This window comes from Giraffa tippelskirchi, chromosome 4 (genome assembly GCF_054371585.1).
Source record: "Giraffa tippelskirchi isolate mGirTip1 chromosome 4, T2T-mGirTip1v1.2.pri, whole genome shotgun sequence".
In the NCBI taxonomy this organism is placed as follows: Eukaryota; Metazoa; Chordata; class Mammalia; order Artiodactyla; family Giraffidae; genus Giraffa; species Giraffa tippelskirchi.
The window spans coordinates 162,591,529-162,618,461 of record NC_137278.1 but is presented as its reverse complement, the minus strand read 5'-3'; the positions used below and the strand labels follow the sequence as shown (position 1 = coordinate 162,618,461).

General features: G+C 42.2%; 1 protein-coding gene across 1 annotated transcript in view; it reads left to right on the top strand.

The window, feature by feature from the left end:
* SLC5A8 (solute carrier family 5 member 8) overlaps positions 1 to 26,933 on the top strand; it is a 124,232-nt gene that overhangs the window by 12,994 nt on the left and 84,305 nt on the right. Inside the window, exon 3 of the mRNA XM_081595464.1 lies at positions 20,751 to 20,848. The gene's annotated coding sequence lies outside the window, so the exon portion shown is untranslated. The remainder of the gene's footprint in view (positions 1 to 20,750; positions 20,849 to 26,933) is intronic.

The following is a 26,933-nucleotide window of genomic DNA, read 5'->3' as shown; positions in this document are numbered from 1 at the left end:
TGTGTTTTTGTCACCATCTCCTATCTCTGGGTTGTATGAAAATGATCCAGACCCAGGCCCAGTGTATTGGACTAAAAAAACAAAGTGGTTGATCAGGGATAGGTGTGTGATACTAGTCAGTCCAGTGAAAGTTGTCCCTCATACGTTTACCTGAGCTATTAGAAAACAGGCTTCCCTGATGGCTCAAACCATAAAGAGTCTGCCTGCAATGCAGGAGACCTGAGTTTGATCCCTGGGTCAGGAAGATCCCCTGGAGAAAGAAATGGCAACCCCCCTCCAGTATTCTTGCCTGGAAAATCCCATGGATGGAGGAGCCTGGTGGGCTATACCCCTTGGAGTCACAAAGAGTCAGACATGACTAACACACACACACACACACACATTAGAAAACAGAAACTCTCTTTCTCTTAACTAACATAACAGAATATAACCTAGAGGCTGCTGGTGGCCATCCTGACCCATGAGGGAATAGTTGCATGAAAATGAAACTAAAATCAAAGTAGAGCTAAGAGATGGAGAGAATCAAGTTCCTAATGACAAATTTTGGGCATCTAGATCTAGCTGTGTCTACTCTTGGGCTTTTGAATAATGTGTGTGTATGCTCAGTCATGTCTGACTCTTTGTGACTTGACTGCATTGACTGCAGCCCGCCAGGCTTCTCTGTCCATGGGATTTTCCAAGCAAGAATACTGGAGTGGGTTGCCATTTCCTTCTCCAGGGGTCTTCCTGACACAGGGGTTGAACCTATGTCTCCTGTGTTTCTTGCATTGGTAGGTGGATTCTTTACCACTGAACCACTTGGGAAGCTCATATGAACCAATAAATTCCCTTGTGTGTTTAAGCAAATTTGAGTCAGATTTCTGTCACTTGCAACCTAGATTAATTTTCCTGATTAATTGTTCTGGTTAATACTGGCCTAATTCATACACTAGACTTTCTGCCTTGCCCGAAAGCAAACTGTATCAGTTATCTATTGACACAATAAAGCTGCATAAAAAACAGCCACAGTGGCATGCAACAAACCTATGGCTGGATGGTTCTGATGTTCTGGGTTGGTCGTGGCTGATCTTGGCTGGGCTCGTTGGTGCTGGTGGTCTGCTGACCAACTGGGGGCTGGCTAGTCTAGCATGGCCTTGGCTTGGATGACTTGGCTACATACCTCTGCTTCATGTGGTCTCTCTTCATCGAGCAAGCCAGCTAGCTTGGGCTTTACTCATGGCCAAGAAGAGGCCTGAGAGAGCCTGAAAGAATGCAAGGCTCGGAACTTCACACACCACTGTTACCTTACTCTGTTTGGCAAAGCAAGTCACAAAAATAGCCCATATTCAGTGGGTGGGGAAATAGTCCATCTCTTGATGGGAAGAGCTACAAATTCCCATTGCAAAGGGCAAAGCTACAGGGAGGAGCCAAGGATTAAAGCCATTTTTGCAGTCAGTCACCACACTCATCCTGTTACATTTGATACAATGGTAGTAAAGAGATAAAATAAGTAAATGGGAACTGGCACTTACCAGTTGCTCACCAAAGGTAGCAGGTTCTTTCAGTGCAGGAGATGATGCTCCCCTGTCCTAATTTTGCTCATTTAGCCTGTGTGATTTTTCTGTAAGTTGGAAATAGATACAGAAACTGTATTCTGAAAGAGATTTTGAAGGTCATCTGGCCTAACCATCACATTTTTTAGAAGAGAACAGACTCCAAAGTTAGGGAATTTCCTGAGGGTCCTGCAGAGGCAGATCTGGACCCTTATCTGGTGACAGCAGCAGGCTTTGCGTCATCTTGTGCTGTTCCCTTCCTCAAGGTAGTACAAGCTTGAACTCTGGAGTCAGTCAGCATGGGTTCTAATCCTGGCCTTATTACTTATGAGCTGCAAGACTTTGAAAAAATTATTTAACCCCTCACTGGATGATGGCAGTAGCACTCACCACATAGGGTTGTCGTGAGGGTTCAATGAGAGAAGGTTAATAGAACACATTGTTCTTCCATCACCCAGTCATGTCTGACTCTTTGCAACCCTATGGACTGCAGCATACCAGGCCTCCCTGTCCCTCACCATCTCCCAGAGTTTGCCCAAGTTCATGTCCATTGCATTGGTGATGCCATCCAACTATCTCATCCTCTGATGCCCTCTTCTGCCCTCAATCTTTCCCAGCATCAGGGACTTTTCCAATGAGTTGTCTCATTAGGTTACCAAAATACTGGAGCTTCAGCTTCAGCATCAGCCCTTCCAATGAGTATTCAGGGTTGATTTCCTTTAAAGATTGATTGGTTTGATCTCCCTTCTGTCCAAGGGACCCCCAGGAGTCTTCTCCAGCACCACAGTTCGAAGGCATCAATTCTTCAGTGCTTTGCCTTCTCTATGGTCCAGCTCTCACAACTGTATGTGACCACTGGGAAGACCACAGCCTTGACTACATGGACCTTTTTGGACAGAGTGATGTCTCTGCTTTTCAACACACTGTCTAGGTTTGTCATAGCTTTCCTGCCAAGATGGTAGCAGATCTCTGGCTCTGAGGCAATGAAGTTGAAAGTTAGGATCCCCCTGAATTTTGCTTCTCAGGTCTTTCTGCCAGTTCCGTGAGCACCCAATTGCCTGTATTAAATACCCTTCTGCTTGAAATACCTAGAGTGAAATCTGTTTTCCCTATAGGAATCTAAATGATGCAAACTTCAAATTCTGGACTTTAAAACTGTCATCTCTCACATTTGTTAACCTTATTATTATCCACTTTTTTCATGTTCCTGGCCTGCTCCCTCATAGCCTACCCTCTTGCCCACACACCTAGCATACCCTTAGGAAGACAGCTCTGCTTCTTATTGCTGAGAAAAAAGAATGTGTTAGGTATGACCTCCCTCAGCTATTCTGTCTATCCACTTGGAACTGTAGCTACTCTTTTTGTTTCTTTCTGCTCCATCTGTACTTCTGGGGTAAAAAAAGGATAAGACTTTTATGTGGTACATGGTACCTTTTATTTACCATTTTAACCTAATTTTCTGCCACTTTTCATATATGCCTATACTAATTACAGTAGACTGCACTGATAAATAAAACAGATGGAATTGTTGCTGTAACAAAAGACCCAAAAATATGTGGTAGCTCAAACACAGTAAAAGTTTGTTTCTTACTCAAATAACAGTCCTGGGCAGGTGAATAATCAAGGGGACAAGCCCTCCTCTATTTAGGATCCCAAATTGATGGATACCCAACCATTTTCAACACGTGCTTTTCAGTGTCACCTCCTCAGACATCCAAGAGGGGAAAAGCATATGAGGTTTATATATACAGAGTTTTTTTGTGGGTCAGGTCTAGAAATGTCTCTTCTATTCCCATTCCATTAGCTAGAATTCAGTCACATGGCTACACCTAACTGCAAGGGAGGTTGGGAAATGTAGTCTAGCTATGTGAAAGTTGAGTGCTGAAGAACTGATACTTTTGAACTGTGGTGTTGGAGAAGACTCTTGAAAGTCCCTTGGACTGCAAGGAGATCAAACCAGTCCATCCTAAAGGAAATCAGTCCTGAATATTCATTGAAAGGACTGATGCTGAAGCTGAAGCTCCAATACTTTGGCCACCTGATGTGAAGAACTGACTCACTGGAAAAGATCCTGATACTGGGTAAGATTGAGGGCAGGAGAAGGGGACAACAGAGGATGAGATGGTTGGATGACATCACCGATTTGATGGACATGAGTTTGAGCAGGCTTCAGGAGTTAGTGATAGACAGGGAAGCCTGGTGTGCTTCAGTCCATAGGGTCACAAAGAGTCAGATGTGACTGAGAGAATGAACTATGTGTCCAGGAGGAAGGAAAAAAATGGATTTTGGTGAATATTAGTCTGTGCCATTATGCCTTAGACCTTGGAAAACTTAATTTTTCATAAATTTTCATAAAGTTTTTTAATTTTTATAACTGTTCAACTTTGTCTCATCTAAATTAAGGATAATAATAGCATCTCTTTAGGGCTGTTGTATGGATTAAATGTGTTATACTATAATCCTTAGAATATGGTCTGGCACATAGGCAGCATCCATCCATAATCATCAATGTTACCTGTTGTCATTGTTATCATTATCATAGTCATCATCCTTGGAGACTCAGCTTAAATATTACTTCCTAAGTAAAGCCTTGGTTCTCCCCTTTTCCTGCCCATTTCTTGCCCAGAGTTACATTGTATTATAATTGTTTTATGATTGGTGCCTCCCCTACATGCTTCTTGAGGGCAGGAAGTGTGTTTAGTTCTTTTTATATCTCAAGTATCTAGCATAGTCCCTGGGGTATGATAGACATTCACTAATATTTATTGAAGGAGGAAAAGAGGAAGGGGAGGAAGGGAAGAAAGGGAGAAGGAGGGAGAAAGGGAAGGAGGGAGGAAGGAACAAAGGAAGAAAGGAAGGAAAACCATGCAAGGGTCAACATCTTGCCAAATGTAGATTCATGAAAGGGCGGCCTGATAAACTGCATAGCAGCTTTAGTTGTTACCATATCCCAGATCCCAGAGGCTCTGAGCTCCTCCCAGCTCAGGGACCAAGCTTCACACCCTGCGCTGGCCGCCCTGTGCACCACCTCTCATACTCTCAGCCCAGCTTTACTCCAGCCGTTGCTGCAGCCCTCAGGCTGCCAGAGATATGAGCCTACCGTCCCTCGCCTCAGATGTTTGCATCTCATTCTGCCCTGGGCCTGCTGTCCATTTCTTCCTTGGACACCCGCAGAAATGTGTTTTGACTTTCACATATGCAAACAACGCAAGTGTGAGGGAGGTGGCATCTCATGGGGCAACTTAACCATCGAAGGACAGGAGCTAGTGGATAAATGTTCCTTTTTTCCAGCTCTTGGGCAGTTGATTCTGGTAGGGTGACCAACTTGTCCTGGTTTTCCTAGTTTTCTTGGTTTTTACCCTGAGAGTCCCACATGGCAGGAACTCCCTAATTCTGAAAGGCATTCTACAAGACTCTTCATGAGGTTCCAGTGGGGGTCAAGTCCCAGGTGCCCAGAGCTCAGTTACACACCTGGACTACCTTTCCTTACCTACTTTGACGCAAGCCCTGTCTCAGGCTCTGCTTTCTGTTGGTGTTTGAATTGGGCAGCCCTGAGCTTCCCTGTGTAGTGATGTGTTCCCAGCTCTAGAAAAGTAAACAGGGCAGGGCCAGAGGAAATGAGTCAGGGCCCCAAACAGCCAAATTATCACTTTCCTGATGTTACTACAAAATTAATCTGGAAGAGATGGTATCATTTAAAGATATACTGAAACAAAAACAAAAAACCTATTCATTCAGTAAAAAAAAAAAAAAAAGATATTATCATGAAATGTTTATTAATTGCTCAAACAGCAGGGTTTTGGAGAGAATGGCAGACAGAAGACTTAGCTTTCCTTTTTTTAAAAAATATATTTATTTATTTATTTGGCTGCATTGGGTCTTAGTTGCAGCCTGCTAGATCTTTGTTTCATCATTCAGGACCTTTTGTTGTGGCACATGGTCATAGTTTCCCCCCAGCATGTGGGATCTTAGTTCACCAGCCAGGGATCCAACCTGCATCCCCTGCACTGCAAGGCAGATTCTTAACCACTGGACCACCAGGGAAATCCTGGGAGACTTAGCTTTTAGCCTCACTTGAAGCCCCCTTGTGGCTCAGATGGTAAAAAGTCTGCCTGCAATGCAGGAGACCCAGGTTCAATCCCTGGGTTGGGAAGATCCCCTGGAGAAGGAAATGGCTACCTACTCCAGTAATCTTGCCTGGAAAATCCCATGGATGGAGGAGCGGATACAGTCCATGGGGTTGCAAAGAGTCGGATATGACTGAGCGACTTCACTTTCACTTTCTAGCATTATAATCCTATATGACCTTTGTCACTTTTCTTCTCCTTGGGCCTCAGTTCCCCATCTATAAAATGAGGATGCTGGACTTGTCCCTTTTTGCTTTTACCAGTTGTCCTGTCCTTGGCTTTAGTTACTCGTGGGGTTCTGTGGGGAGGACAGAGGCTCCAGGGGTGTCAATAGGTCAAGCAAATAGAGGCGAGGACAGGAGCCGAGGTTCATACCTGCATCAGTAGTTGAGTACGTGTTGTAGAAAGATTATATAAATGGATCCTGGTGGATGGTGAAGAACCCCTAATGAGTGTCCCTACTATTCTTAAGATTTATCAGTTAATCAGAAACCTCTACCCACCTAAACAAGATTTCAGGGCCAAGAAGACTTGCCTTTAACTTTTTTTTTTTTTTGCCATATCTCTTAGCATGTGGGATCTTAAGTTCCCCAACCAGGGATGGAGCCCATGCCCCCTGCAGTGGAAGTGCAGAGTCTTAACAACTGGACCATCCAGGGAACTCCCTTCCTTTAACTTTTGAGAAAAATCTTCATAAAAACTGAAGAGCTTGAGGCCATGACCTTGACAGCCAGATGGGAAACCCAGCCAGTGGTGTGCTAGAGTACCTTGTACCTACTTGTAAGAGGTGATTGTGAAATATTCAGGAATTTTGTGAGCCTAACAACCATTGGTAATTTGAAACTAGTCTTGGGAAGAGCACTGACACCATAGAAATTGGCTGATGCTAAAACTGGGGCTCTCTCTGCCCTCTGAGTTGTTTTACCAGCCCATCACTGCATCCAGCTCTGATCACTGTTAGCTTCTTATCCAGGATTGTGACTAAACTAAATGTGTGTGTCTTAAAAAGAATTTTTTTTTCTCCTCTGTTTCTTTTTAGATTGTGTATACAGTGATCAGAGTCATTAAAACCTGTCTTTCTCTCTCCCTCCACAGAGGTTTTCTTTATAGATTCTATGAATTTGAAAGATGCAAATCCCTGCAGAGCTGTCTGGCAGGATTCCACACCCCCAAGTCCTGCAGGCCCTGGCAGGGCCCAGCCCTGCCTGTGGTTCTCAGAACCACATCAAGGTGTCATGGTGCTGCTTCAAGAATGTTTGTCCTCATGAATTGCCTCTTTGGGAGCTTTGGGCAATTCTTGAAGGACTTTGAAAGCTTGGTTGGAATCCTGGTTGTGCCACTTGGTAACTCTGTGACTGAGCAAGTTACCTAACCTCTCTGAACTTCCTTATATGGAGACTGAAAATACCTACTTGAGTTTAACTTCTGGGCTTAACTAGAAGCTAAGGAAGTTTAAGTGTTAAGGCACCTCACTTGTGTGAGCTTCTCATGGGGGAGCCTTAGGCATGTTGTAATTTTTTAAAACGTTTATTCGTTTGGCTGCACCTGGTCTTAGTTGCGGCATACAGGTTCCTTAGTTGCCACATGTAGAATATTTTAGTTGCAGCATGTGAACTCTTAGTTGCGGCATGTGGGATCTAGTTCCCTGACTAGGGATCAGATCCAGGCCTTCTGCATTGGGAGCACAGAATATTAACCACTGGACCTCCAGGGAAGTGCCTGCATGTTCCATTTTAATCTCGTCATCTAAACCCAACCCCTCACCCCTACCACAAAGTACATCATCTTCAGAGATTCACACAACTTGGATCAGCTACTGCTTGTGGAAATGAATCATGCAACACATGTAAAAGTCTTAACCCAGGGTCTAAGCCATTGGAAGAGCTTCATAAACAGTCCCTGTTGTAATGCAGATGCTTTCCCTCCATCACCACACAGCCCATGTCATTTTCCTCCTGTCCTGAAATGTCAGCACTCGTCCACATTCTGTTTGTAGTTTGCTTCTACTCCACCCACCACACTGGCTTCTTGCCAATCACTTGCCACTCGGCCAAACTTATTCCAAGAGGTGCAACATGCAGCGCCTCACTGCCGTGATTGTAATGGTGAGAAAACAATGTTTAGCAATCACATTCTTCATCTCCTTGTGATGTGACAGCAAGGAGAAACCATAAGTGAATTGCCTGAGGCTCCTTGGTGTGATGGGGAATCAAAGTCATATTAATACTTAACAAAACATTCAACAGGACAGGAAAACAAAGGGCAATTGAGGCAAGGCTGTGATGCTCTGCCAGTTGTTAAAATAAGAGGCTGACTGTCAGTCCACCATGAGGTAGAGAGCTTCCCTTAAGAGCATAAGTATCTCAGAATTATCAAAAGGCTCTAAGTCCCCATAATGATGGGTTTTTACCACAGATAGAGGGAAGGTAAACTACATTTAGTGCATTTGGCACTACAGGTGTAACAAGAATTTCAGAGCCGTATGTCTTTACTCATGGTGAGTTAGGGAGTGGTTGGTGTGCCTGTGAGCCTGACGTGCACTCCTTCCCTGAGCTGGAAGAAGGGACCTTGAGTCAGATGAAACTTAGGTGCAGCTATTACTGACAGACTGTTGTATGCAAGGCACCTGGAGTCGTGCTTTCTATTACACAGTGTTGAAAGCTGTCCAGTCAGGCAGAGAGAGTGAGGCCATTGGGGTCAGATGAATCTGATTTAATCCCAGCACTTCTTTGTGTTGTTATATGATTTAGACTGTTTCTGCAACCTCTGATCCTCAAGTTTCTCATCTGTAAAATGGGGAAAATACCACTCACCTTGCAAGATTGCTAAATTTGTAATAAATGTTCATTTTCTTACCCCCTTCTGAAAGCATAGAATCCAGTTGCAATTTTGATATTCTCAGAAACTGTTCATGTAGCTTTTCTGAGTCTTGTATTATGTTAGTAGTTGAAACGTTTTGTCCTGTTACATTTTTGTGGCAAAAGAGTTAGAATATTTAGATGAGTATGGTAAAGAATCCACCTGCATGCAGGAGACCCAGGTTCGATCCCTAGGTTGAAAGATCCTTTGAAGGAGAAAATGGCAACCCACTACAGTATTCTTGCCTGGGAAGTCCCATGGACAGAGGAGCCTGGCAGGCTATAGCTAATGGAGTTGCAAAGAATTGGACACGACTGAGCAACTAACACTTTCACTTTCTTTCAAAAAAGATTACACATAATTCCAACATGTAGTTATAGCTTCTGTTAAAACCCTTGGAGGTAACCTTCCAGAATATTTTTATGCATATAAATACTTGTATTATTGAAATTTAATTATATAATGCATATTATTCTATAACCTGCTTTTAAAAAAAGACAATAGATCTTATTTATAGGAATCCTTGGGAGAAATCTCTTCCCTGACAAGCCAGGTAACAACTCTTCCTTGTCATGGGAAACAGTTGAGATTAACACACTATTACAATTGTCTATCATTATTAAATAAGTTATCGTAAAACTTCAGTGCTCTTTTCCCAGAGAAAGGCCATACAGCTGCTATAATGGAAGAAAAACAACTGACATTTACAAATCCCATTGCTGAAACTCCTTTGTTTAGAAATCATGTTGGTTTTCTTTTAACAACTTTATAAAAACTAGAAAGAAACTTATCCCTTTTTCAGAAAGAAAAACACCAATACAGTATATTAATGCATATATATGGAATTTGAAAGATGGTAACGATAACCCTATATGTGAGACAGAATAAGAGACACAGATGCATAGAACAGTCTTATGGACTCTGAGGGAGAAGGTGAGGGTGGGACGTTCTGAGAGAATAGCATTGAAACATGTATATTATCGTATGTGAAACAGAACACCATTCCAGGTTCGATGCTTGAGACAAATGCTCAGGGCTGGTGCACTGGGATGACCCAGAGGGATGGGATGGGGAGGGAGGTGGGAGAGGGGTTCAGGATGGGGAACACATGTAAACCCATGGCTGATTCATGAAAATATATGGCAAAAAGCACTACAATATTGTAAAATAATTAGCCCCCAACTAAAATAAATAAATTTATTTAAAAAAAGAAAAAAAAAAGAAATGACTATTTCATATGAAACTATAAAAAAAAAAACAGAAACTTATTCCTTTTTATTCAAAACAAAGCAAAAAAAAGAGATTTGTAATTGGATATTGTCCTAGATCAAGCTGCTATATCAAAATACCATGGACTGGGAAGCTTAAACAATGAATGTTTATTTTCTCACAGTTCTGGAGAATGGAGATCTGAGATCAGGGGACCAGCAGATCTGGTTCCTAGTAAGAATGTCATTCCTGTCTTGCAGATGCCCAGCTGCCTTCCAGCTGCAACCCTGCATGGTGGAGAGAGAGTGTGCTCTGGTGTATTCTTCTGCTTATAAGGACATTAATCTTAACTATGGGGCTCTACTCTCATGACACTCTCATGACCTCATCTAAACCTAATTACCTCCAAAGACCTGCCTCCTAATACCATCACACTGAGAGTGAGGGCTTCAACATGTGGTTGATGGGGAAGGGTAGAAACTTGTAGAACAGAACAAATATTGTTATAGGCCCATAACACCTGCCCTAAAGAAGATAATGGACTTCTCTGGTGGCTCAGATGGTAAAAGAATCTGCCTGCAATGCACGAGACCCAGGTTTGATTCCTGGTTCAGGAAGATCCCCTGGAGGAGGGAATGGCAATCCACTCCAGTATTCTTGCCTGAAGAATTCCATGGACAGAGGAGCCTGGCAGGCTACAGTCCATGGAGTCAGAGTCACACATGACTGAGCAACTAACACTGTCACTTTTCTGTAGAGAAAATAATAAAAGGGGGCAAAATACCTCTACCCTAACACTGTACTGGCACTTAGAAAAAGCTCCATGTTTGTTAGATTCTTGTTCTGCCCTCGTTCCTCACGACAGTGATACGAAACATGCACAGGCTTTCAAACAGACCAGGGTTTGAACACTGGCTTATCATTGAATTCTGGCTTTATTTATCATTATCACTGGCTTATTTGAACACTGGCTTATTATTTGGTGGAGCATCTCGAAGCCTCATTTTATATTTGAGGATGTCCCTTCCTGGGATAGGGTGACTATCCACTCTTCTTCTAGGGCTCTGGGCCATACCTCAAGGATTTATCTCTGTATAACTTTGGCATTTCCTGAACAATAGAAATTTCTTAGGCATGTAGTTGTCTGCAGAGAAAATTTTAAACAAATATACAAAAAACTGAGATTGCACGTTTTGTTATTTCAACCTCTGTAAAGCTAGTGGAGGTGATGGAATTCCAGTTGAGCTACTTCAAATCCTACAAGGATGCTGTGAAAATGCTGTACTCAATGTGTCAGCAAATTTGGAAAACTCAGCAGTGGCCACAGGACTGGAAAAGGTCAGTTTTCATTCCAATCCCAAAGAAAGGCAATGCCAAAGAATGCTCAAACTACCACACAATTGCACTCATCTCACACACTAGTAAAGTAATGCTCAAAATTCTCCAAGCCAGGCTTCAACAATACCTGAACCGTGAACTTCCAGATGTTCAAGGCTGGTTTTAGAAAAGGCAGAGGAAAAAGAGATCAAATTGCCAACATCCACTGGATCATCGAAAAAGCAAGAGAGTTCCAGAAAAACATCTACTTTTGCTTTATTGACTATGCCAAAGCCTTTGACTGTGTGGATCACAATAAACTGTGGAAAATTCTGAACGAGATGGGAATACCAGACCATCTGGCCTGCCTCTTGAGAAATCTGTATGCAGGTCAAGAAGTAACAGTTAGAACTGGACATGGAACAACAGACTGGTTCCAAATAGGAAAAGGAGTACGTCAAGGCTGTATATTGTCACCCTGCTTATTTAACTTATATGCAGAGTACATCATGAGAAATGCTGGGCTGGAGGAAACACAAGCTGGAATCAAGATTGCTGAGAGAAATATCAATAACCTCAGATATGCAGATGACATCACCCTTATGGCAGAAAGCGAAGAAGAACTAAAGAGCCTCTTGATGAAATTGAAAGAGGAGAGTGAAAAAGTTGGTTTAAAGCTCAACATTCAGAAAACTAAGATCATGGCATCTGGTCCCATCACTTCATGGCAAATAGATGGGGAAACAGTGGAAACAGGGAGAGACTTTATTTTTTGGGGCTCCAAAATCACTGCTGATGGTGACTGCAGCCATGAAATTAAAAGATGCTTACTCCTTGGAAGGAAAGTTATGACCAACCTAGACAGCATATTAAAAAGCAGAGACATTACTTTGCCAACAAAGGTCTGTCTCTTCAAGGCTATTGTTTTTCCAGTAGTCATGTATGAATGTGAGAGTTGGACTATAAAGAAAGCTGAGTGCCAAAGAATTGATGTTTTTGAACTGTGGTGTTGGAGAAAACTCTTGAGAGTCCCTTGGACTGCAAGGTGATCCAACCAGTCCATCCTAAAGGAGATCAGTCCTGAGTATTCATTGGAAGGACTGATAATGAAGCTGAAACTCCCAATTCTTTGGCCAATTCTTGATGCGAAGAGCTGACTCATTTGAAAAGATCCTGATGCTGGGAAAGATTGAAGGCGGGAGGAGAAGGGGATGACAGAGGATGAGGTGGTTGGATGGCATCACCGACTCAATGGATATGAGTTTGAGTAAACTCTAGGAGATTGTGATGGACAGGGAGGCCTGGAGTGCTGAAGTCTATGGGCTCGCAAAGAGTCAGACATGACTGAACTGAACTGAACTGAACTGAAAGTGTCAAGAGATCCTAGACAAGGATCGCTTTCCTACCCCTGGCCCTGAAAGTAATTTCTGAAGTCCTGCCTGAACAGCAAGCAGCCTCTCCTTCATTGGTATATTCAGTAGTTTGCAAATCATTGATACCTAAAATAGTGGTAAAATCAAAGAGGGTGACCTAACGAAGTCAAACTTTGTGAGCTGAAAAATGTGGCCTCAGAGGTCTGAGTGGGTATTTGGAGAGCACTGATATTTCAGTGGGCAGTGAGAGAAGCAGAGAGGATTAAACCAAGTTTCTGTGCTTAAGTCTTTAGTAAAATTAGAGTTGGCACAGATTTCTTTGGCCCTGAATCCCAGCCATATCCTGAAAGCAAGGTGGAAGCCACTGCCAAAAATAACCTGCTTTTTGTTTGACCATTGCACATAAAGTAACATAATCAGTTCAGTTCAGTCGCTCAGTAGTGTCCGACTCTTTGCGACCCCATGAATTGCAGCACGCCAGGCCTCTCTGTCCATTACCAACTCCCAGAGTCTACCCAAACCCATGTCCATCGAGTCAGTGATGCCATCCAACCATCTTATCTTCTGTCGTCCCCTTCTCCTCCTGCCCCCAGTCCTACCCAGCATTAGGGTCTTTTCCAATGAGTCAACTCTTCGCATGAGGTGGCCAAAGTATTGGAGTTTCAGCTTCAACATCAGTCCTTCCAATAAACACCCAGGATATGTTACTTTTTTGCAAATGTCGCAGGACTTCTAATCTCATATGGGTCTCCTACTGTTTTGGGCCGAATGTGTCCCTTAAAAATGTATATGTTGAGTATGTTGAAGTCCCAGTCCTCAGTGTTTCAGAATGTGACTTCATATGGAGAAAGGATATTTACAGAGGTGACTGAGTCAAAGCGACATCATTAGGACAGACCCTAATCTAATATGACTGATATCTTTGTAAAAAGTTTGAAGATTTGGGACTTCCCTGGTGCTCCATTGGTTAAGAATCTGCCTGCCAATGCAGGAGACACAGCTTCGAATCCTGGTCCAGGAAGATTCCACATGCCACAGAACAACTAAGCCCAGGTCCCACAACTACTGAGCCCATGGGTCCTATAGCCTGTGTTCTGCAACAAGAGAAGCCTCCACAATGAGAATCCTTTGCATTGCAACGAGAGAGTAGCCCCCTCTGGCTGCCTCTAGAGAAAGCCCATGCTCAGCACCGAAGACCAAGCACAGTTTAAAAAAAAGAAGGGCCATCCTTGCCAACACTTTGATTTGGGACTGCAGCCTCACTCAGTTTTTGAATTTTGTTACAGCTGCCCTAACAGACTAGTATATCTGCCTAGATGGACTCTTACCCATTCCCCACAGAGGCAATTACAGACTGTATGGGAGGGTCTTCTGGTTCAGTTCAGTTCAGTTCAGTCGCTCAGTCGTGTCCGACTCTTTGCGACCCCATGAATTGCAGCACGCCAGGCCTCTCTGTCCATCACCAACTCCCGGAGTCTACCCAAACCGATGTCCATCGAGTCGGTGATGCCATCCAACGATCTCATCCTCTGTCGTCCCCTTCTCCTCCCGCCCTCAATCCTACCCAACATTAGGGTCTTTTCCAATGAGTCAACCCTTCGCATGAGGTGCCCAAAGTATTGGAGTTTCAGCTACCGCTTCAGAAGAGCGGTCTTCTGGTAGCAGGTAATAAAACTGAAGTGAAAAGAGAGAGTCTATTGTAATGGCAGATGGTCATCTCAGAAAAGCAAGGGCAGAGGTATGGGCTGGGCCTCAGTCAGGGACAAATTGGAACTAGGGACTCATTTACTATCAGGGCTGGTCACATCTCTGCCAATGGACTGGTTTTGAGCCTCCAGACCTTATAGTAGGTCAGACAGATAGATTCCCATACATAGTTGAGGTCCAGTTACTTAAGAACCTCCAAGACGATCTGGGGGAAGGGACGTTGGCTCAGCTGCCATTGCTGATTTAATTTCTGGTGTCCCTGTCTCAGAGCAATCATATATCTAAAACTTTGCCAAAAGCATCCTCTGTAACCATGGAGATTTTGGAGGGAAAGAGTTAGACCAATTAGTTTACTAAAGACCCTACTACTGGGAAGGATTGGGTGCAGGAGGAGAAGGGGACAACAGAGGATGAGATGGTTGGATGGCATCACTGACTCGATGGACATGGGTTTGGGTAAACTCCGGGAGTTGGTGATGGACAGGGAGGCCTGGCATGCTGCGATTCATGGGGTCGCAAAGAGTCAGACATGACTGAGCAACTGAACTGAACTGAACTGGAGTCTCCCAGGGCTGCTGTAACAGATGACTGCAGACAGAAATTTATTCTTTCATAGTTCTAGAGGCTGGAAGTCCAAGATTAAGGTGTCAGAGGGATCATGCTCCCTCTAATAGTTCTAGAGAAGAATCCTTCATTACCTCTTCCTAGTTTCTGCTGGTGGCCATCAGTGCTGGCATTCTTTGATTTGTAGCTGCAGCACTCTAATCTTAGCCCACATCTTTACATGGCATTATCTGCTCTGTGTTCAAATTTCCTTCTGCTTATAAGGATACCAGCCATTGGATTAGGGCTCACACTAATCCAGCATCACTTAATCTTAACTTGGTTACATCTGTAACAACCATATTTCCAAATACAGTCACATTCACAGGGACTGAGGCTTAGGACTTGAACAGAGATATTTGCAGGGGATGGGTGATGGATGGAACACAATTCAACCCACAACCAATCAGTATTCACTACACAAACTGCTAACAATTTTACTAGTTCTCTTCCTGCTTTGACTTTTTTACCCCTGAAGTTTCACCAGAGACCTTCCTGAGTCAACAGCCTAACTTTTTCTCCCCCAGATGTGCTGTGCAGCATGTGGGATCTTAGTTACCCCACTAAAGACTGAAACTGTTCCCCAGGCAGTGGAAGCATGGAGTCTTAACCACTGAACCACCAGGGAAGTCCCATATAGTCGAACTTTTCAACTCCTCTGTCTGCATTGTCAGTCATCTCTATCTTCCTCCTTCTTATATTGGAAGAAGTGTATGAATAGGGTTGTCAGATAAAATACAGAACACTTGATTAAATTTGAATTTCAGATAAACAAAGAGTAAATTTTTAGTGTAAGTATTTCCAAAATATTGCATTATGTCTTGAATTTTTATTTGCTAAATCTTGCAGTCCAAGTTCTGCTCCTACTATAAAGATCTGGAAGTTCTTTAGATAAAGTATGGATTCTCCATTTGACCACCACACCAAAATATCTACACCTGACCTTCTTTATTTAATTAAGTTATGTACTTGGCACCAGTGGACATTTCAGTATGCAACACCTATTCTGGAGTTGGTGGGCAGTTAGAAGGTTGAAAGTCAGGTGAAAGATGACCAGAGGCTGAACTAAGGCAAAAACACAGAGGTGAAGAGGAGAAGGATGGATTTGAGAGCTGGTAGGATGCAGAATAAAGAATTTTGATATCTGTCTGAATGACTGTAGCTTTATAACCCGGGCTACCAAATGAAACTAGTAATTGAAACAGGAATATAGGAAGAAAGGGTGTTGTAAGGCAAAGTGGTAGCTTTGTAGTTGGACATGCTGGGTTTGGGATGTCCTTTAGATGGTTGGCTGTGGGGCACTCAGGAAAGAGTTAGGAACTGAAATGTAAATTGAGAGGTGTAAGCATGTGGGTAGTAATTGAGATGTGAAAGTAGTTGAGATTTCCTATAGAGAAACAATAGTATTAGAAGAAAATAAAACCCTGTGGAAGACCAAATTTTAAAGTGAACAGTGGAAGGAATCCAGGAAAGAAATAGACATGGTTAGTAAGTAAATGAATTGGAGTCAGCAGTTTGGGCTGGGTTCTGTGGGGTGGTTCTTCTGCTGGCCTCACCTGGGCTTACTGCATCTGCAGACAGATGCCATTCCGTTAGGTGCTCTGCTTCTGCAAGTGCTATACAAGCATCTGTCACATTTGATGTTGTGTAACATTTGCCATTGGTGCATTGGCCAAAGAAAGTCACAGAGACAACCCAGACTCAAGAGATGGAGAAACAGATTCCACATCTATGCAGAGGCAGAGATGGAGGGAGGAGAAGAATTTGTGGTCATTTTAACAATCTACAAGGTGGTCTTACTGCCTCCATTTTATAGAAGGGAAAACTGAAGCACAGAGAATTTAAATAACTTGCTTATGCTCAGAGGGCTCCAAAGTAGCAGATCCAGAATTTGAACCCAGATAGTCTATCTTCAGTCTATACTCTTAACTGTGTGACACTACCTGACATAATAAACACCTTGCAATAATAGGCACTCAATAAAAGTTGGCTCTTCTTTTCATAACATAAAAGGCCACATAAAGAAGGACCTCAGAAATCCTTATTAATAGAAATGTTTGTGGAAAAATACTAGGCATCCCTGTCAATGGTGGTTGTCATTGATTGATACTGATGTTTTTATAGAAACAGCATTAACTGTTCTACACTTTATTTGGCCAAAGGCATAGCACAACAAATGTCACTCTCAGAACTGCAAGAGTTGGATTAAAATATAGAAATTAAAACCAATGATAAATTGACGAAAACAAAACTAGTAGCACTTTGAAGGTAAGTTGGTCATTTATTTATCCAGTAATCATTTGTGAGCTATTCCTCATACATTAACTTGGAACGTGCAAACTGACTCAATTGTAAATCAGTTAGTTCAGTTCAGTTCAGTCACTCAGTCCGATCTGACTCTTTGTGACCCCCATGGACTACAGCACACCAGGCCTCCCTGTCCATCACCAACTTCCAGAGTTTACTCAAACTCATGTCCATTGAGTCAGTGATGCCATCCAACCACCTCATCCTTTGTCGTCCCCTTCTCCTCCCACCTTCAATCTTACCCAGCATCAGGGTCTTTTCAAATGAGTCAGCTCTTCGCATCAAGTGGCCAAAGTGTTGGAGATTCAGCTTCAGCATCAGTCCTTCAGTAAAAATTCAGGACTGATTTCCTTTACGATGGACTGGTTGGATCTCCTTGTAGTCCAAGGGACTCTCCAGAGTCTTCTCCAACACCACAGTTCAAAAGCATCGATTCTTTGGCACTCAGCTTTCTTTAAAGTCCAACTTTCACATCCATACATGACTACTGGAAAAACCATAGCTTTGACTAGACAGACCTTTGTTGGCAAAGTAATGTCTCTGCTTTTTAATATGCTGTCTAGGTTGGTCATAACTTTCCTTCCAAGGAGTAAGTGTCTTTTAATTTCATGGCTGCAGTCACCATCTGCAGTGATTTTGGAGCCCCCCCAAATAAAGTCTCTCCCTGTTTCCACTGTTTCCCCATCTATTTGCCATGAAGTGATGGGACCAGATGCCATGATCTTAGTTTTCTGAACGTTGAGTTTTAAGCCAACTTTTTCACTCTCCTCTTTCAATTTCATCAAGATGCTCTTTAGTTCTTCTTCAATTTCTGCCATAAGGGTGGTATCATCTGCATATCTGAGGTTATTGATATTTCTCCCGGCAATCTTGATTCCAGCTTGTGTTTCCTCCAGCCCAGCATTTCTCATGATGTACTCTGCATATAAGTTAAATAAGCAGGGTGACAATATACAGCCTTGACGTACTCCTTTTCCTATTTGGAACCTGTCTGTTGTTCCATGTCCAGTTCTAACTTTGCTTCTTGACCTGCATACAGATTTCTCAGGAGGCAGGTCAGGTGGCCTGGTATTCCCATCTCTTGAAGAATTTTCCACTGTTTGTGGTGATCCACATAATCAAAGGCTTTGGCATAATCAATAAAGCAGAGGTAGATGTTTTTCTGAAACTCTTGCTTTTTCAATGATCCAACAGATGTTGGCAATTTGATCTCTGGTTCCTCTTCCTTTTCCAAATCCAGCTTTAACATCTGAATGTTCACCGTTCACATACTGTTGAAGCCTGGCTTGGAGAATTTTGAGCGTCACTCTGCTAGCATGTGAGATGAGTGCAATTGTGAGGTAGTTTGAGCATTCTTTGGCATTTTACATTTTTCGCATTTACAAATTTACAAATTTTACATTTTAGTGTGAAATTAAAACCTTAAGTAAAGACCACATCCTAAGACTTGCAGAATACAGCTTAGAGTTCAGCTGTGCATTTCTCTTCTAAATCACAGGAAAACAGTGAGAGGGAAGTCAGTGCTCTAAGTGAATTTACAGAAGACAAGCAGCATTCAGGAATTCAGAGGAGGGCACTTATGCCCTTGAAGGGGCTTCAAGGACACAGGTAGTATTAGCCACCATGGGGACTTTGTGTGCATATGAATTATGACTCATGACTCAAGGAGGAGGCAGTTGTCTAAAATGCAGGTTTCCAGGCCCCATCCTTACATATCTTGATTCATCAGGTCTGGAATGGGCTCCAGCAAGCCAGATTTTCTCATCCTCACTCCCACGTGATCCTGATACAGTAAGCCACAGAGCAGGTTTTTTTGTTTTTGTTTTTTTTAAGAGCCACAGTATTTTTTTTTAATTAAATTATTTATGTGTTTATGGCTGTACTGCTTTTTGTTTTTGTTTCTGGCTTCACTTGTTTCAGTGCTTGGGCAGGCTTCAGTAGCTGTGGCATATGGGCTTAATTTCCCATGACACGTGCAATCTTCCCAGACGAGGCATCAAATCTGTGTTCCTTGCATTGGCAGGCAGATTATTAACAACTGGACCACCAGGCAAATCTATCACAGAGGACATTTTAAGAATAAGTGACAGTAGACACAGCCTTGGGGGAGTTGAACAATAGAAAGGAGGGTAGAAAAGCATAAGGCCATTGTAGATGGGTACTTGATTACAAAGTTCTTTTAGTTGGGTCATATTTCCTACATTATCAAAGATAATTTCATGTTTTGAATGGGGGTCTTTGTTTATTAGCTCCTAATGTTCTTCAATAAGTTTTCCTTGCACAAGTGAAAGCATGGATGACATATTTGTACATTGTAATATTGTAGGAAATGAAAAAATTATGGGGTAGACAAATATTCATCAATAGGGCACTGGCCAAATAGGTTTTGCAACATGCATACAATGAAATATTTTGCAGCTATGTTGGACGGTGAAGAAAGCTGAGCAGCAAAGAATTGATGCTTTTGAACTGTGGTGTTGGAGAAAGACTCTTGAGAGTCCCTTGGACTGCAAGGACATCCAACCAGTCCATCCTAAAGGAGATCAGTCCTGGGTGTTCATTGGAAGGACTGATGTTGAAGCTGAATCTCCAATACTTTGGCCACTTCATGCGAAGAGTTGACTCATTGGAAAAGGCCCTGATGCCGGAAAGGATTGGGGACACGAGGAGAAGGGGACGTCAGAGGATGAGATGGTTGGATGGCATCACCGACTTGATCGACATGGGTTTGGGTAAACTCTGGGAGTTGGTGATGGACAGGAGGTCTGGCGTGCTGCGATTCATAGGGTCGCAAAGAGTCGGACATGACTGAGCGACTGAACTGTGCTATGCAAAGAATGAGGAAGATTTTTATGTACTGATATGGAGGAAATTCAAAGACATAATGTTTTTCATTTCTTGTTTTGGCTGTGCTGGGTCTTTGTTGCTGTGCAAGGTCTTTGTCTTGTTGCAGAGCACACACTCCAGAGCACTCAGGCTTCAGTATTTGTGGCACACAAGCTTAGTTGCCCTGTGGCATGTGGAATCTTCCTGGACTAGGGATCAAACCTGTGTCCCTTGCATTGGCAGATGGATTCTTAGCCACTGGTCCATCAGAGAAGTTCAAAGATATACTGTTAGCTGTAGAAAGCAACATAGAGGGATGTCTATAGGATGTTGTGAATTTAGGCATAAGGAGGGGAGATATATATTGGTATTCACTTGTATATACAGAAAAACAATTTCTAGAATATTCCTCAAAGAACTAGTGAGAGTGGTCATTTATTGGAAGAAGGTGGAAACTGGCTGGATAGGAGGGCAGAGGTAGGAGAGAGAATTTTGACTGTAATTACTTTTAGATTTTTTTGTTCAGGTGAACACATAATGATATATAATCTCTTTGAAGTGTTAAATGAGCAGAAGGAAGGAAGAGAGTGCCATGTGTAGATTCCAGTAGGATCTACTACAAGGTTCTGGGAAGGCCGTTTGGCTCAGGGCATGACATTGAAAAACAATATCAAAATTTTACCTCCAAATGAGATTTTATGCACATTCACAAAGACTGCATTTACTAACAACTAACAACTTTAAACTGCGTCTCATTATTGAGTCACATCATCTGTTGTGCATCTTGAACTAATATTTTTATAAATTCTATCCTTAAAAAAATTAGTTATTTGGTTCCGCTGGGTCTTAGTTGTGGCACTCAGGATCTTGATCTTCATTGTGGCATGCAGGTTCTTTCATTGTGGCATGTGGGATCTAGTTCCCTGACCAGGGATCGAACCCAGCCCCCTGCATTGGGAACATGGAGTCTTAGCCACTGGACCACTAGGTAAGTCCCAAACTCTATCTTTTAAATAACATGATTTGTACTCCGTATTATATTCTGTTTAGAAATTAACTTGTTAAATTATTAACTTGTAAATATTTAAGATCAAGTAGGGCTTCCCAGGTGGCCTAGTGATAAAGAATCCGCCTGCCAATGCAAGAGATGCAAAAGAAGCAGGTTCAATTCCTGTATCAGGAAGATCCCCTGGAGTAGGAAATGGCAACCTGCTGCAGTGTTCTTTCCTGGAGAATTCTATGGGCAGAGAAGCCTAGAGGGCTACAGTCCATGGGGCCACAAAGGGTCAGACATGACTGAGCAACTGAACACACACACATAGATATCAAGTAACCATGTGTTTGCCTTTCTTTACTTTTTTATACTGTTGGGAGCTTCAAGATGTAGTAGTAACCTGGAATTCTTTCTATATGGCTCTGTATCAGCACACATCTGTTTAGAGTTAATGATTGCAGTCAGGAAGGCAGTCTAGGGTCTTCCATACATTACATTTATGATTATTCTTCATAGTAGGTTTTCAAGCCAAAGTCTGGTTCATGAATTTCTATATGTGGTTAGTATGTAAAGGTGTGTGTTTGCAAACTATTACTTAGTTTGGACTGTGAGGTTTTTTCTTTCTAATCCAATTGAAAGAGGCTGTATATTGGGTTGGCCAAAAACTTTGTTTGGGTATTTCCATAACATGAATGAACTTTTTGGCAAACTCAATATTTGTAAGTTCTGTGGCCCTCACTGTATTAAAGAAAGTTCAGAATTTCAGACTGGGCCACCTTCACAGAATGTGGGTGTGTGAACATGCACGGCCATACATATGTTCAGGTGTCTCTTTGAAAGAAGGGTACGGTATAAGCCTAAAGTATTTCTTGCCCAGTCAGAGTCTGTTCTAGTTTTTTTAAAGTTTCCATATTAAAAAATACTGCTCAGATAACAGCATTTCATCAGTATTAACAGCTGATTACCCTGTAGCTGATCCACAGTACGGATAGGCCAGGCAGAGGGTAAGGAGGAAGAAGCCAGATGTATATGATTGATTCAGTGGGTGCAAATCAACACAGACAAGTAGAAACATTACAATGCTGACATAAGCTCTATCCGCACCTGAAAAGTCCATATCAAAATATTAACTTGTATATAGTTCAAGAGTAATTCTATTGGTTGGAAAGACTTAACCTGTATAGTTTGAGTGATTTTATTGGTTTGAAAGACTTAATAATGATTTACTCCTGATAGGAATCAAAATATTTCCTGGTGAAGAAGTCACAGTGGAAAAACCTTATCACTGATAAGGCCTTCATCATTAGAAAGACACTCACTCCTGCACCCTTCTCCTGATGCCCCCAGTGACTAAGGTGCACGTGCAGTATTTATTAGCAACAGAGATTCCCAGGCCCACCCTGAACTTCTGATTCAGCGGGCCTGGGGTGAGGACAGGGAAGTCATGTGTTATTGCACCTCGTGACCACCCCAGGTGATTGATTCAGGTGGCCCATACTTGACAAAGCCACCTAGAATGAAGATACTAGTATTAATATATACGGGAGATATATATATACGTATAATATAATATATACGTATATAATATATACGGTTTGATCCCCGGGTCAGGAAGATCCCCTGGAGAAGGAAATGGCAACCCACTCCAGTACTCTTCCCTAGAAAATTCCATGGATGGAGGAGCCTGGTGGGCTACAGTCCATGGGGTTGCAAAGAGTCGGACACGACTGAGAGACTTCACTTTCACTTTACGGTATAAGCAGAAATTTTGTTTCTGCTATTCTTGTGAGACTGTGTAGTCTAGTGATTATGAATGCTCATTCCAGAGCCTGACTGCCTAGGTTTGAGTTCAGCTTCACCAACTGTTAGCCCAGCAGTCTTGGGCAAGTTAGTTAATTGTTTTGAGTCTGTAGAATGGGTATTATTATACCCATTCTCATCTGTAGAATGGGTATAATAATTGTTCCCATTAATAATTATATCTACCTCATAAGGTTTCTGCAAGGATATATATATATATATATACACACACATTTATATACATCTGCATTTTATGTGTGTGTATGTATATATATATATATAAAACAACTTCAAGCACTTAGAACACTGTCTAGCATATAATAGAAAATAAATGTTAGTTATTATCATTCTCTTAGTGTTCTAACAGGTCTGTCAAACAGAACCGGCAGTTTTCCAAGTGATACTTTTAGTTCATTCATTATTCAGACAACACACAATATCCTGATGCCTTGATATGTCAGGTATTATGATGGGCTCTGGACAATGCCCATTTTTCCATTTCCTTTAAAAAGAAAAGCTGACTCTCCCTGTTTTCTCAAGAACCTTTGTGATTTGGTGTTCCCTGGAACTAGAGCGGGAATCCTGGGAGTGTGACCATGCTCCGTGGCTCACCTGCAGAGACCTCTGTCCCTGAGCAAGAATCACTTGTGTGGGGAGTGGGCTGAGATTGCCCAATGCCAGCTCTTCCTAAATCCACATCTATGTCAGTCCTGCAGTGGTTAGAACTGCCGGTTCTGGCAGTGCATGGTGACATCAGGCTGGGGCTTGGTGTGTGGGGACACACAGTTTCTGGCATTTGTCCTGATGGTCTCCCATGAGGTGGCATCTGTCCCACTTTCCAAACCCTTTCCTTCAGGTAATCCAAAGCCAGGATAAGGAGGTTACAGATTATTTACTCTGAAAATTCTGACTCTCTTCCAGCTTCGCACATGTTACATGGCTTGCGTTATTAGAAGAGCCAGGGACTCTAGCAGTGCATTTCTTTTCATTTTATTTAAAGAGGAATTCATGAGGCCCTTTCGCTTCACATTAAGGATGAGAAGGTGAAAAGGGGAGAGTGGGTAAGAGAACTAACATTTATTTAGCACTTGCTCTGTGCCAGGAAGTTTATATATGTTGGCTCTTGGGGAACCTGGACTTGACTAAGGTCTGCAAGGTCAGGGGCCATGGATGCCTTTACTTATCTGTTAGCGTAGTGCCTTATCTCATGTTACTAAATGAAACGAATATATGTATATGTTATGAGCTCATGTCTGTCTATCTATCTGTTTAATCTTTGCCAAAGCTCACATCATTTAAAAATTACATTGACCTTTGTCAACTGAAAAAAAAATGCACATGACAGCTGTGAGTTCAGTTCTATTTGGGGCTTACTGTGGACTATAGCCCAGGAGATAGCCTTTCGGGTAGCTCTGAGAACTGCGGCACAAAGAGGAGTGGAGAGGGGGAGGTCAGTATATAGATGTGATTTGGCCAAAGGGTGGGGGGAAGTCTGTGCAAACAAGCATCAATCTTATTGGAAGGTTGCTGCCAGTCACAAGAAGGTTGCTGCTAGTCACAAGGAGCAGATGATTTTAGTGCCTTTCTAGGAATGAGAAGATGCAAGAAATTGGATTCATAGAATTTTCTCCTGGAAATAGCTGAGAATCTGAAGACCTGTTCTGTCTATTTTTCCCAAAGCACAGAGTGCCTCATGCCTGATCCTTGCCCTAAATTCTTTTCAGGGTGCCTTAAACGTCAGCAACTGCAGGGCGAGTGACTTCAATTCTTTTAAAACCAGATGGCAAGCAACATTGTTTAGTTTGCACTTTGGTCTTAGTTGAAGACCATCTTATCATTTCTATATCCAATATTTGGTTTTATATTTCTTATCGTATAACTGCAGAGCTAATTAACTTATTGTTATAGTCTTTTGAACCTGAAGATATTTTCAGAAGTGTAAATTGAATACATCTATGGGTTTGATGAAACTGTTACTTTTTAGTTAAAATGGTTACATTCATCTTATTTTCACTTGGCTTCCCAGGTGGCACTAGTGGTAAAGAACTTGCCTGCCAATGCAGGAGATGTAAGAGATGTAGCTTTGATCCCTGGGTCGAGAAGATTCCCTGGAGGAGGGCATGGTAACCCACCCCAGTATTTTTGTCTGGAGAATCCCATGGACAGAGGAGCCTGGCGGGCTATAGTCCACGGAGTTGCAGAGAGTCAGACACAACTGAATCGACAGCACAGACCTAAAACAGAATTCCCCTATCTTCTTACAGTGACATTTTGGTATTAAGAGCAGCTCAAAGTTGATCAGGGAGGGAAAGAGAAAGTGGAATCAGAGGAGGGAGCAGATTGGCTTAGCATTCACCCCTCCCTACACTTCTTAGATCTTTCGGTCAGGATTTAGAGTTAAGATGAACTAAGTGGAAACATCCTTCTGGGAATTGTTTATGTCTTATAATTCTTTAAATATATTAAGTCAGTGATTCTCGAAGTTTAGTTATTCTGCAGATTTGCTATAAATTCACAGTGTTTGCTATACTTTTGTATCACCTGTACTTGTATTGATTTTATATTTAAATCAGCTCACTTTTTTGTGTGTGCAGCAGAGTTTTATTAAAGTGAAAAAGGGACAGAGAAAGCTTCTGACATAGATATCAGAAGGAGAATGGAGAGTGCCCTGCTTACTAGTCTTAGCAAGGGAATTATGTACTTTTTTAATCGGTTATTACAATAAATCAAAAGAATGTCTCAAGGTTGTAAAGATCTTACTAGACCCACTTCCTGCTGTGATGGGGCACTGTCCCTAAATTGTTGAGGCAACATATTTTTCTAACCTAATATTGAGGGTCTCTGATCCAGGGGCCCCAAGTAATAGTTGCAAGAGGCTGTGGTACTCGTAGGAGCCTGGACAACCATTTGTAACTTAAAAGCTTTCAGACGGTTAGAAACAAACCCAGTTATACAGTTACAGATGTAAGGCAAAATAGTCATTAAACCAAGTTAAAACATAATCAAAATTAAGTCACATTATGTCCATAGTTAAGGTTCTATATGTTATACCAGTCCATCTTAGGATTGTTAGATGTCATCAGATCAAGAAGAGGTGTCACACATGATTGTTGTCAGTGAAGGTATTCGCAGAGCTGAAGAAAGTCCTTTCCTTGAAGCAGAGAAACCCACCATGCAAAACCTTCAATTGATGAGGAGGTTGAAAAGCTGAAAGTTGAGTCACATAGTTAATTTTAAGGCTTCAGGATCTATGACAATGTCAGTCAGTTCAGTTGCTCAGTCATGTCTGACTTTGCGATGCCATGGACGGAGAAGCTCTAGACAGTCAGCAAAAACAAGACCAGGAATGGACTGTGACTCAGATCATGAACTCCTTATTGCCAAATTCAGACTTAAATTGAAGAAAGTAGGGAAAACCACTAGACCATTCAGGTATGACCTAAATCAAATCCCTTATGATTATACAGTTGAAGTGAGAAATAGATTTAAGGGACTAGATCTGATAGACAGAGTGCCTGATGAAGTATGGATGGAGGTTCGTGACACTGTACAGGAGACAGGGATCAAGGCCATCCCCAAGAAAAAGAAATGCAAAAAAGCAAAATGGCTGTCTGAGGAGGCCTTAGAAATAGCTGGGAAAAGAAGAGAAGTGAAAAGCAAAGGAGAAAAGGAAAGATGTACCCATTTGAATGCAGAGTTCCAAAGAATAGCAAGGAGAGATAAGAAAGCCTTCCTCAGGGATCAATGCAAAGAAGTAGAGGAAAACAATAGAATGGGCAAGACTAGAGATCTCTTCAAGAAAACTGAAGATACCAAGGGAACATTTCATGCAAAGATGGGCTCAATAAAGGACAGAAATAGTATGGACCTGACAGAAGCAGAAGATATTAAGAAGAGGCGGAAGAATACACAGAAGAACTATACAAGAAAGATCTTCACAACCCAGATAATCACAATGGCGTGATCCCTCACCTAGAGCCAAACATCCTGAATGTGAAGTCAAGTGGGCCTTAGGAAACATCACTACGAACAAAGCTAGTGGAGATGATGGAATTCCAGTTGAGCTATTTCAAATCCTGAAAGATGATGCTGTGAAAGTGCTGCACTCAGTATGTCAGCAAATCTGGAAAACTCAGCAGTGGCCACAGGACTGGAAAAGGTCAGTTTTCATTCCAATCCCAAAGAAAGGCAATGCCAAAGAATGCTCAAACTACCGCACAATTGCACTCATCTCACATGCTAGTAAAGTAATGCTCAAAATTCTCCAAGTCAGGCTTCA